The sequence below is a fragment of the Schistocerca cancellata genome, chromosome 1 (genome assembly GCF_023864275.1).
Source record: "Schistocerca cancellata isolate TAMUIC-IGC-003103 chromosome 1, iqSchCanc2.1, whole genome shotgun sequence".
NCBI lineage: Eukaryota > Metazoa > Arthropoda > Insecta > Orthoptera > Acrididae > Schistocerca > Schistocerca cancellata.
In genome coordinates, this window is record NC_064626.1 from 843,649,773 (window position 1) to 843,660,797 (window position 11,025).

Consider the following 11,025-nt stretch of genomic DNA (forward strand, 5'->3'; position numbering starts at 1 on the left):
AAATCCATGGAGAAGAAATAAAAACCTTGAGGTTTGCCGATGACATTGTAATTCTGTCAGACAGCAAAGGACTTGGAAGAGCAGTTGAACGGAATGGACAGTGTCTTGAAAGGAGGATATAAGATGAACATCAACAAAAGCAAAACGAGGATAATGGAATGTAGTTGAATTAAGTCGGGTGATGTTGCGGGTATTAGATTAGGAAATGAAACACTTAAAGTAGTAAAGGAGTTTTGCTATTTGGGGAGCAAAATAACTGATGATGGTCGAAGTAGAGAGGATATAAAATGTAGACTGGCAATGGCAAGGAAAGCGTTTCTGAAGAAGAGAAATTTGTTAACATCGAGTATAGATTTAATGTCAGGAAGTCATTTCTGAAAGTATTTGTATGGAGCGTAGCCATGTATGGATGTGAAACATGGACGGGTAACAGTTTGGACAAGAAGAGAATAGAAGCTTTCGAAATGTGGTGCTACAGAAGAATGCTGAAGATTAGATGGGTAGATCACATAACGAATGAGGAGGTACTGAATAGGATTGGGGAGAAGAGGAGTTTATGGCACAACTTGACTAGAAGAAGGGATTGGTTGGTAGGACATGTTCTGAGGCATCAAGGGATCACCAATTTAGTATTGGAGGGCAGCGTGAAGGGTAAAAATCGTAGTGGGAGACCAGGAGATGAATACACTAAGCAGATTCAGAAGGATGTAGGCTGCAGTAGGTACTGGGAGATGAAGCTTGCACAAGATAGAGTAGCATGGAGAGCTGCATCAAACCAGTCTCAGGACTGAAGACCACAACAACAACAGGTACCATCACAGTCAGTCTCACCACCAAGTGGAACAGGCATGGAACTCCATCCCACAAACTGACATCTGACATCTGGCACCTGTAAAACGCAATGGATGCATGTTCATATGCTTGCACTCAACATTCTGGTAGTTACACCAGTTATTAATGTACTAGCATTTCACATTTGCAATGGCCTATCTCCCACTTACATTGACCTATGATCTTGTAATGTTAATCATTTAAATATGTTACCTAAACAAATGTTTCCCTAAAATTTCATTACTCTATGTTTATTGTTAGTGTTTCATTGGTTTTTTTTCCGTCAGTGTATGATGACAAACAGATAGAAGACTTTGACAATGTTAAAACCTTTGGATTACAGTGTGATGATAAATTCACCTTGTAGAGGCATACCAGAGGACTGCTGAAATGCCTAAACAAATCTTTATTTGCAATGTGGATGTTGTCAGGCATAGGTGATATATTAATAAAGAAGTTAGCAGTCTTTGCCTACTTACATTCCATAATGTCAAACAGGATAATATTCTAGCAGAACTTATCAAGCCCAGCTAAAGTTTTCAAAGTGCAGAAATGTGTGTGAACTCAAGAACATACTGCTGATGCCTGTTCAAGAACTGGAGATAGTAACTACTGCATCCCAGTATACTATAGAAAGTAGAAGCAGAATCTTTCCGTTCAGGCACCAACCTGTAACAGGAGAAACCAGAGTGAAACATAAACAGTTCTTTCTTGTCACGATAGGTTCGAGTCCTCCTAGGGCGTATAAGATCCATAGATAGTTTGAGAGAAAAGTACGTTGTGTGGGAGAGCTGCAGACAAACCAATGATGATTATACAATGGTTCTCTATTAATTTATTGAGCTTAGGCAATCTTCAGAGTATACCCTAATTTCTGGTGTGATTTGGAGTTCCCTTATAATATACCGGCATTGTAGCCGCAGGCGATGATGAAAGGAACACACTTGCTGGTCAAGATAAGAACTCTGTGCTGCCATCTCCAGTATGCAAGGTGAGCTGATACGACAGAATGCGGTCACAATTGGCAACCTCGTCTTCTCTATTTTAGAAGGTCACGTTGTCCCAGCAGCATGTCAGTGGCATTTGGCAATGTCGAAGTCTGGACAGACACTGAAGAGCAGGAGCAAGAGCAGGTGGCAGGAGCAGTTTTGGCTACTCAGGTTGGCAGAGAGGCACTGGTCCTCTGTTTGCGACCCAGTGGTGGCAGAATTTTGGCAGTGGCACTGACTGACACAAACTGGGCATGGCATACTAGCAGCTGGCGAAACAATGATGCGCTGGTTCGGCTGTAGTTAAATTCTCCTTTCTCCTACTGATTCCCCAGTAATAGTGGTGTTTCTGGGTCATGTTGAAAAGGCAGGAGTCTGTCAATGTTGGGTAGGTGTGGTGTGACTGGGAGTAGGTCTGCCAAGCAGTGTTCAGTTATATGATTCTGGGCTGTGAACTGGTTCTGGTGCTTGTGGTCTGACACAGGAGCTGAAAATGCATGTCACTGATCAGCATCTGCTGTCTGGCTGTGGCCTCACTACAGGTGTGGACTCTGACATATGCTGCACGTTACCATTTATAACTTTATCTTTTATAATTTCCTCCACTCTGCGAAGAAAATTCCATTTTGAATTTTGCTGGTACACACATTGGTATATGTTTATTATTTACAATTCATATTTCCACTTCCATTCTTGGTGTCAGTGCAAATGACAGTCTTCACTTTCTCATAACCAATGAGTCTGCATTTTCTCATTTGCACAGTCTACAAATTAATGCTAATGTCTTACAGTTTATTGCTATCCACTAACAAGGAGAAAACAGATGCTGTGAGATACACTGCCTTGTTGCTTAGCCGTACTGCCCTGCTTCAACTCTATGGTTTGCGCTCGGTCCTTTTGCTCCATATTCTTATACTTTAGCAATGAGATCCATGGTACCCTTGCTTGATGGTTTCTTGTCGTGACTTGGGGCTCTGTCTGAACTTTCTTCCTCATTTCATCCTGTATTAAAATCTTAATTAATTTCCATTGCTCGGAGAGATTTACCCAGGAGTTCCACTTCATTAAACAGTCCTTCTAATTCCTTTAATTCAACGTATCTTCTAAGATAGATTTTCCCATTCTGTCACTTTACTTCACTTGGTCGGCTATTGCTGATGGGATGGTTTTACTGCTATCATGAACCCTGCTTCTCGAAGGATCTCGAGTGGTTTAATTGACGATGTCACGGCCAATGATACAACTTGAATGTGTGTGGTATCTCAGCACTTTGGCTGCTGGGAGACAATGCCACATGATGTGAAGGCGTAAAACCTAACGTAACAATACCATTGCAAGTCTTTATTCTAGTTCTAATCCATTGGCACTGTACCATGGCTTACACCTATCTAAATGAACTAAGTAGAACCTGGGCGTCACATCTTCCAGATTACATTATCTAACATTCCTAGATCGCTCTTGATGTCTCGATAAATATATCATTTGAAATGTTTATAAGAGAGGAATGGAACAAATGGATGATGGATGGAACCCAACATGAATTCACGCTGAAGGGAGCCGTAAAATGACCTACAATCAAACAAGCATGTCGGTGGATAGAACAGTCATGGTCTAGAGTGAGAGAAGACATTATTGTTAAATCTTTCAGGAAGTGTGGCTTAAGTAGTGCTCATTATGGCAGTGAAGACTGTCTTAATATATGAAGAGGAGAAGGAGGAGGAGGAGGAGGAGGAGGAGGAGGAAGATGATGGTGATATTAAGGGATTTTAAAGATCAATTTGGTTTTATAAGCTAAGAATTTCCTTTAGTCTTACTTTGCAGTCTATTAATAAAAATGTTATTTTAAAAGAATTGCTTAAATTGAGGTGTGTCTTATAGTCTATAAAATTTGGTAATTTATGTGTAATTATTGTTTACACAAAATTAGGTGCATAGAGGTCATCAAACCTCATAAAAATTTTAATTGTTTGTAAGGGTAGACACTGTGGTGGATGCAAAAAATATAAGCCAAGTTTTGAGGGTATATTACATGGATTAATTCTATCATGTATGTTATTTTGGAAAGGTTATGTATAGATTTGTATAAATAAGGATGAGGATAACTTGGTAATATGTTTAAGAGACAAAAAGTGGAAAAAGTTAGAAGCCTACTCTGGACACATTCAGACCTCCCAAAATATAAAGTCCCTTCAAACATTAGAGTATTGTAGTGGCCATTCAATTTCCAGAGTCTACACGGACATGAACAAATATCACGTGTTACCTCAGGCAGGTCTGTTTCCCACCAGGCCTCCGCATATAGTGTCCTCAAAAGTCTCATCGCGGCTGTTCACCATCCAGAATCTCTTACCCACTCGATTAAATTTCACCTGATACCACTGATAGGTCTGCCTTCTTCCAGAATGAACATCCAAGAGTATCGACTTGCTCCCTTGAGCTCTTCGTTAAAGTCCCAGTGCCCACTTGACTCCTTTAGTGTTCCACTAATGTCTGCTTTTGCAGTGACTGGAGAGTGTCCCCACCAAAAACACATCGTTTGATATTTCTACAGACTTGATTTCACTCAATTTGACCACTTCCTGGGCTAGACTAATATATTACAACAATATTTAAATAAAGAAATTTATAAATATTCAGTCACACTCATATCATTCACAAAATAATAGATAAAGGTTTGTTCATAAATAAATAAGCTAGTACCCATGGTTTTTTTTTATTTTTTTTATTTTTATATATATATATATATATATATGTGTCTGTGTATATGAGGATGGATATGTGTGTGTGTGTGTGCGAGTGTATACCTGTCCTTTTTTCCCCCTAAGGTAAGTCTTTCCGCTCCCGGGATTGGAATGACTCCTTACCCTCTCCCTTAAAACCCAAATCCTTTTGTCTTTCCCTCTCCTTCCCTCTTTCCTGACGAGGCAACCATGGGTTGCGAAAGCTAGATTTTGTGTGTATGTTTGTGTTTGTCTGTGTGTCTATCGACCTGCCAGCGCTTTTGTTTGGTAAGTCTCATCATCTTTCTTTTTAAATATATTTTTCCCACGTGGAACGTTTCCCTCTATTATATATATAATATATATATATATATATATAATTGTGGTGTTGGCTAAAACATGAGGTTGACCACTTTTAAATTAGAACATTTTTTAATAATACTTGTAATCAACATTTAAACCAAGTTACTTGCTAGTGAACTCTTCATTAAATAATTACACAAGAAATTTCAAGATATGAGATATTCATGCTGCATTCATATTCTTTGTGATTGTGGAGAATACAACATTCCAACAAGTATTTGTATAATAAAAAAGATATAAAAGACATCATAAGTCAATAAATTAAAGATACAGATGAGTGGTTTTCAGGGATAGTAACTATCGTGCAATGCTATCATCTGAGATATTGTTTGTTGAAATCGCAAGAAGCATTTAAAAGCCATTAATTCAGACGTTCAGTGTGAAATATTAACTTCTATAGTTTTAAAAGATATTTAAAATATTGTTGTGGCATTGGCTGTACCTCATTTTTCTGAGATTGCAAATATATGCCAATTTCCTTTTATACTTGACTCTAAATAGTTTTAGATTCTCAAAGAGCTGTAAGAAGCCATCTTTCAGCTTGCCTGACACTCCACCATTTTTGGTGCATCTCCTGTAGAAAGGCCACGTCAGCAACAGCCATCCAAATTCCCAGCTTTGGGATTTACTTATTTCTGGTGTTGCTGCTTGTCTTTGTACCTGGCCTCGCCCTTACTGGTCACATAGTTGGACCTGCCACGGTGCGCCCTAAGCCTTGGGCGTGCTAGCATTCAGCCATACAAAAATTTCATTTCCCCTCATACCAACTCTAGGCTACCAAATCGCTTGCCTTCATACGGGTATTGTTACCCACCTCCACTTGCTGTGGCACATTAGCTCCCTAATTTGTTACTTTGTTGTGCCAAATATGTAATTCATCCCTAATTCGAGGTATTTTCCCAGAGAGACTGAAATATGCTGTTAGTATACCCCTTATAAGAAAGATAAGATGTCAATAATTACTGACCTGTTTCACTACTGATAGTTTTCCAAAATTTTTGAAAACTTAATGTATTCTAGAACAGTATTTCACCTGAGCAAGAATATTATCATCATTACATTGCAGTTTGGGTTTCAGAAGAGTTGCTCTACTGAAAGTACCATTTATCAGTTCATTCACTAATGTTCACAAACATAAAATAGTGCTGGTCAGTATCTTTTGCATTGTACCTATGTCACAATATTTTGCTGTAAAATCTGAAATTTTATGGAATTGATGGTACAGTTAACCAATGGATATCCTATCTAACCAAAAGAATGCTGCAAGTTTTACTTAGTATTTTGACTAATGTAGTCCAAGGATATTATTCCAACTGGGAAGAAATCAAATTTGGGGTTCCATAAGGCTCAATCCCACGATATTGTTCCTCATATATGTAAATGATCTTAACATGTAATATCTAACAAGCAGAATTAATTCTATTTGCAGATAAGCATACACACAGCAACAGAATAAATGGTAAACAATGTTCTTAAAAGTATCATTGACTGGTTTCCTGTGAATGGACTCATCTTCAGTTTTAAAAAGGTGCATCATATTCAGTTCTTCACATCTAGGGCTACTATGTCAATGATAAATGTAACACATGGTAAGTAGGGTGGTAATTTCAAAATTCTTAGGTGTCCATGTTGATGACAATTTAAAATGAAAGCAGCACATTTTGGAACTTAGTTCAGCCATATTTGCACTTAGAATCATTGAAAATCTTGAGCGGAGAGAAATCAGTAACTTGACATATTTTGCATACTTTCATTCAATTGTCATAGAATAATGTTCTGGGATAACTCAACTTTAAGGAAGAAAGTCCCCCCATGAACCATGGACCTTGCCGTTGGTGGGGAGGCTTGCGTGCCTCAGCGATACAGATGGCCGTACCGTAGGTGCAACCACAACGGAGGGGTATCTGTTGAGAGGCCAGACAAACATGTGGTTCCTGAAGAGGGGCAGCAGCCTTTTCAGTAGTTGCAGGGGCAACAGTCTGGATGATTGACTGATCTGGCCTTGTAACATTAACCAAAACGGCCTTGCTGTGCTGGTACTGCGAACGGCTGAAAGCAAGGGGAAACTACAGCCGTAATTTTTCCCGAGGACATGCAGCTCTACTGTATGATTAAATGATGATGGCGTCCTCTTGGGTAAAATATTCCGGAGGTAAAATAGTCCCCCATTCGGATCTCCGGGCGGGGACTACTCAAGAGGACGTCATTATCAGGAGAAAGAAAACTGGCGTTCTACGGATCAGAGCGTGGAATGTCAGATCACTTAATCGGGCAGGTAGGTTAGAAAATTTAAAAAGGGAGATGGATAGGTTAAAGTTAGATATAGTGGGAATTAGTGAAGTTCGGTGGCAGGAGGAACAAGACTTTTGGTCAGGTGATTACAGGGTTATAAATACAAAATCAAATAGGGGTAATGCAGGAGTAGGTTTAATAATGAATAAAAAAATAGGAGTGCGGGTTAGCTACTACAAACAGCATAGTGAACGCATTATTGTGGCCAAGATAGACACAAAGCCCATGCCTACTACAGTAGTACAAGTTTATATGCCAACTAGCTCTGCAGAGGATGAAGAAATAGATGAAATGTATGAAGAGATAAAAGAAATTATTCAGGTAGTGAAGGGAGACGAAAATTTAATAGTCATGGGTGACTGGAATTCGTCAGTAGGAAAAGGGAGAGAAGGAAACATAGTAGGTGAATATGGTTTGGGGGGAAGGAATGAAAGAGGAAGCCGCCTTGTAGAATTTTGCACAGAGCATAACTTAATCATAGCTAACACTTGGTTCAAGAATCATGAAAGGAGGCTGTATACATGGAAGAAGCCTGGAGATACTGACAGGTTTCAGATAGATTATATAATGGTAAGACAGAGATTTAGGAACCAGGTTTTAAATTGTAAGACATTTCCTGGGGCAGATGTAGATTCTGACCACAATCTATTGGTTATGAACTGCAGATTGAAACTGAAGAAACTGCAAAAAGGTGGGAATTTAAGGAGATGGGACCTGGATAAACTGAAAGAACCAGAGGTTGTAGAGAGTTTCAGGGAGAGCATTAGGGAACAATTGACAGGAATGGGGGAAAGAAATACCGTAGAAGAAGAATGGGTAGCTCTGAGGGATGAAGTGGTGAAGGCAGCAGACAATCAAGTAGGTAAAAAGACGCGGGCTAATAGAAATCCTTGGGTAACAGAAGAAATATTGAATTTAATTGATGAAAGGAGAAAATATAAAAATGCAGTAAATGAAGCAGGCAAAAAGGAATACAAAAGTCTCAAAAATGAAATCGACAGGAAGTGCAAAATGGCTAAGCAGGGATGGCTAGAGGACAAATGTAAGGATGTAGAGGCTTGTCTCACTAGGGGTAAGATAGATACTGCCTACAGGAAAATTAAAGAGACCTTTGGAGAAAAGAGAACCACTTGTATGAATATCAAGAGCTCAGATGGAAACCCAGTTCTAAGCAAAGAAGGGAAAGCAGAAAGGTGGAAGGAGTATATAGAGGGTCTATACAAGGGCGATGTACTTGAGGACAATATTATGGAAATGGAAGAGGATGTAGATGAAGATGAAGTAGGAGATAAGATACTGCGTGAAGAGTTTGACAGAGCACTGAAAGACCTGAGTGGAAACAAGGCCCCGGGAGTAGACAACATTCCATCAGAACTACTGATGGCCTCGGGAGAGCCAGTCATGACAAAACTCTACCATCTGGTGAGCACGATGTATGAGACAGGCGAAAAACCCTCAGACTTTAAGAAGAATATAATAATTCCAATCCCAAAGAAAGCAGGTGTTGACAGATGTGAAAGTTACCGAACTATCAGTTTAATAAGTCACAGCTGCAAAATACTAACGCAAATTCTTTACAGACGAATGGAAAAACTGGTAGAAGCCGACCTCGGGGAAGATCAGTTTGGATTCCGTAGAAATGTTGGAACACGTGAGGCAATACTGACCTTACGACTTATCTTGGAAGAAAGATTAAGAAAAGGCAAACCTACGTTTCTAGCATTTGTAGACTTAGAGAAAGCTTTTGACAATGTTGACTGGAATACTCTCTTTCAAATTCTGAAGGTGGCAGGGGTAAAATACAGGGAGCGAAAGGCTATTCACAATCTGTACAGAAACCAGATGGCAGTTATAAGAGTCGAGGGGCATGAAAGGGAAGCAGTGGTTGGGAAAGGAGTGAGACAGGGTTGTAGCCTCTCCCCGATGTTATTCAATCTGTATATTGAGCAAGCAGTAAAGGAAACAAAAGAAAAATTCGGAGTAGGTATTAAAATTCACGGAGAAGAAGTAAAAACTTTGAGGTTCGCCGATGACATTGTAATTCTGTCAGAGACAGCAAAGGACTTGGAAGAGCAGTTGAACGGAATGGACAGTGTCTTGAAAGGAGGATATAAGATGAACATCAACAAAAGCAAAACGAGGATAATGGAATGTAGTCGAATTAAGTCGGGTGATGCTGAGGGAATTAGATTAGGAAATGAGACACTTAAAGTAGTAAATGAGTTTTGCTATTTAGGGAGTAAAATAACCGATGATGGTCGAAGTAGAGAGGATATAAAATGTAGACTGGCAATGGCAAGGAAAGCGTTTCTCAAGAAGAGAAATTTGTTAACATCGAATATAGATTTAGGTGTCAGGAAGTCGTTTCTGAAAGTATTTGTATGGAGTGTAGCCATGTATGGAAGTGAGACATGGACGATAAATAGTTTGGACAAGAAGAGAATAGAAGCTTTCGAAATGTGGTGCTACAGAAGAATGCTGAAGATAAGGTGGGTAGATCGCGTAACTAATGAGGAGGTGTTGAATAGGATTGGGGAGAAGATAAGTTTGTGGCACAACCTGACTAGAAGAAGGGATCGGTTGGTAGGACATGTTCTGAGGCATCGAGGGATCACAAATTTAGCATTGGAGGGCAGCGTGGAGGGTAAAAATCGTAGAGGGAGACCAAGAGATCAATACACTAAGCAGATTCAGAAAGATGTAGGTTGCAATAGGTACTGGGAGATGAAGAAGCTTGCACAGGATAGAGTAGCATGGAGAGCTGCATCAAACCAGTCTCAGGACTGAAGACCACAACAACAACAACAAGGAAGAAAGTGTTCATTGTTCAAAAATATGTTGTAATAAGTGATGCTCACCCATGGTCATCTTGTAGACAACTGTTTAAGGAGTTAGACATTTTGACCATCACTTCATGGTACATTTATTCAATCAGGTTTGTTGTAAATAATCTACTATGCTTCGAAAAAAACAATGAAGTTCATAATTACAATACAACAAGAAAAAATTTCATTCATTACACCACATTAAGATTGTCTTTAGCTCAAAAGGGGGCGCACAACATTGCAACAAAATTTTTTATTTGCTTGCCCAGTGATACAGAATGTCTGACAAATGGCAAAGAAAGATGTGAACATAAACTGAAGAAGTTTAATCATCATAACTCCTTCCATTCTGTATGACTTAGAAACTTGTACATGATTAGCATGTAGGTTTATTTACAAAATAATTCGTGATTTGAGTATAAAATGACTTGTTCCACTTCATTATGATTTACCATACAAATGATCCATTGTTCATGAAATTAATTAATTAACTAACTAACTAAGCAACCTGTTTGTAATGAGAATAATTATGACAGACATAATGTTGCAAGTCGTACCAAAATAATTGTTTGGAATGTAACCCAAATACGAGACAGAATGAACTGACAAGCTAGAAAAAGCTCAATTATAGTGCAATAGGTTTCTCTCTTTCACTAACTATGTGATAATTAAGAAATCATAATAGCAAGGTAATCTGAAATTCATCAGCTAGTATCCAATTGAATCTATGTTCTCATAAGATTGATATAAATTTCACAAACATTCTAAACCAATGAGTAATCTAAGCATTGTATTAGTAAATCACAAGTTCACTTCAATTCTAGTTATGAAAATAGAAGTTTCACATAGTTAATGAGATGAGAAAATACTACAAAATTAAGTTAACAGATTTTGCTTCATGTACAAAGTTTTGGCTGCTTCCTGGAACTCCTTTTGCTTCCCACTGCCATAGGGCATGTCCACACCTCATGTACAGTAAATGGTACCACAGTGGTCCCTCTTTGC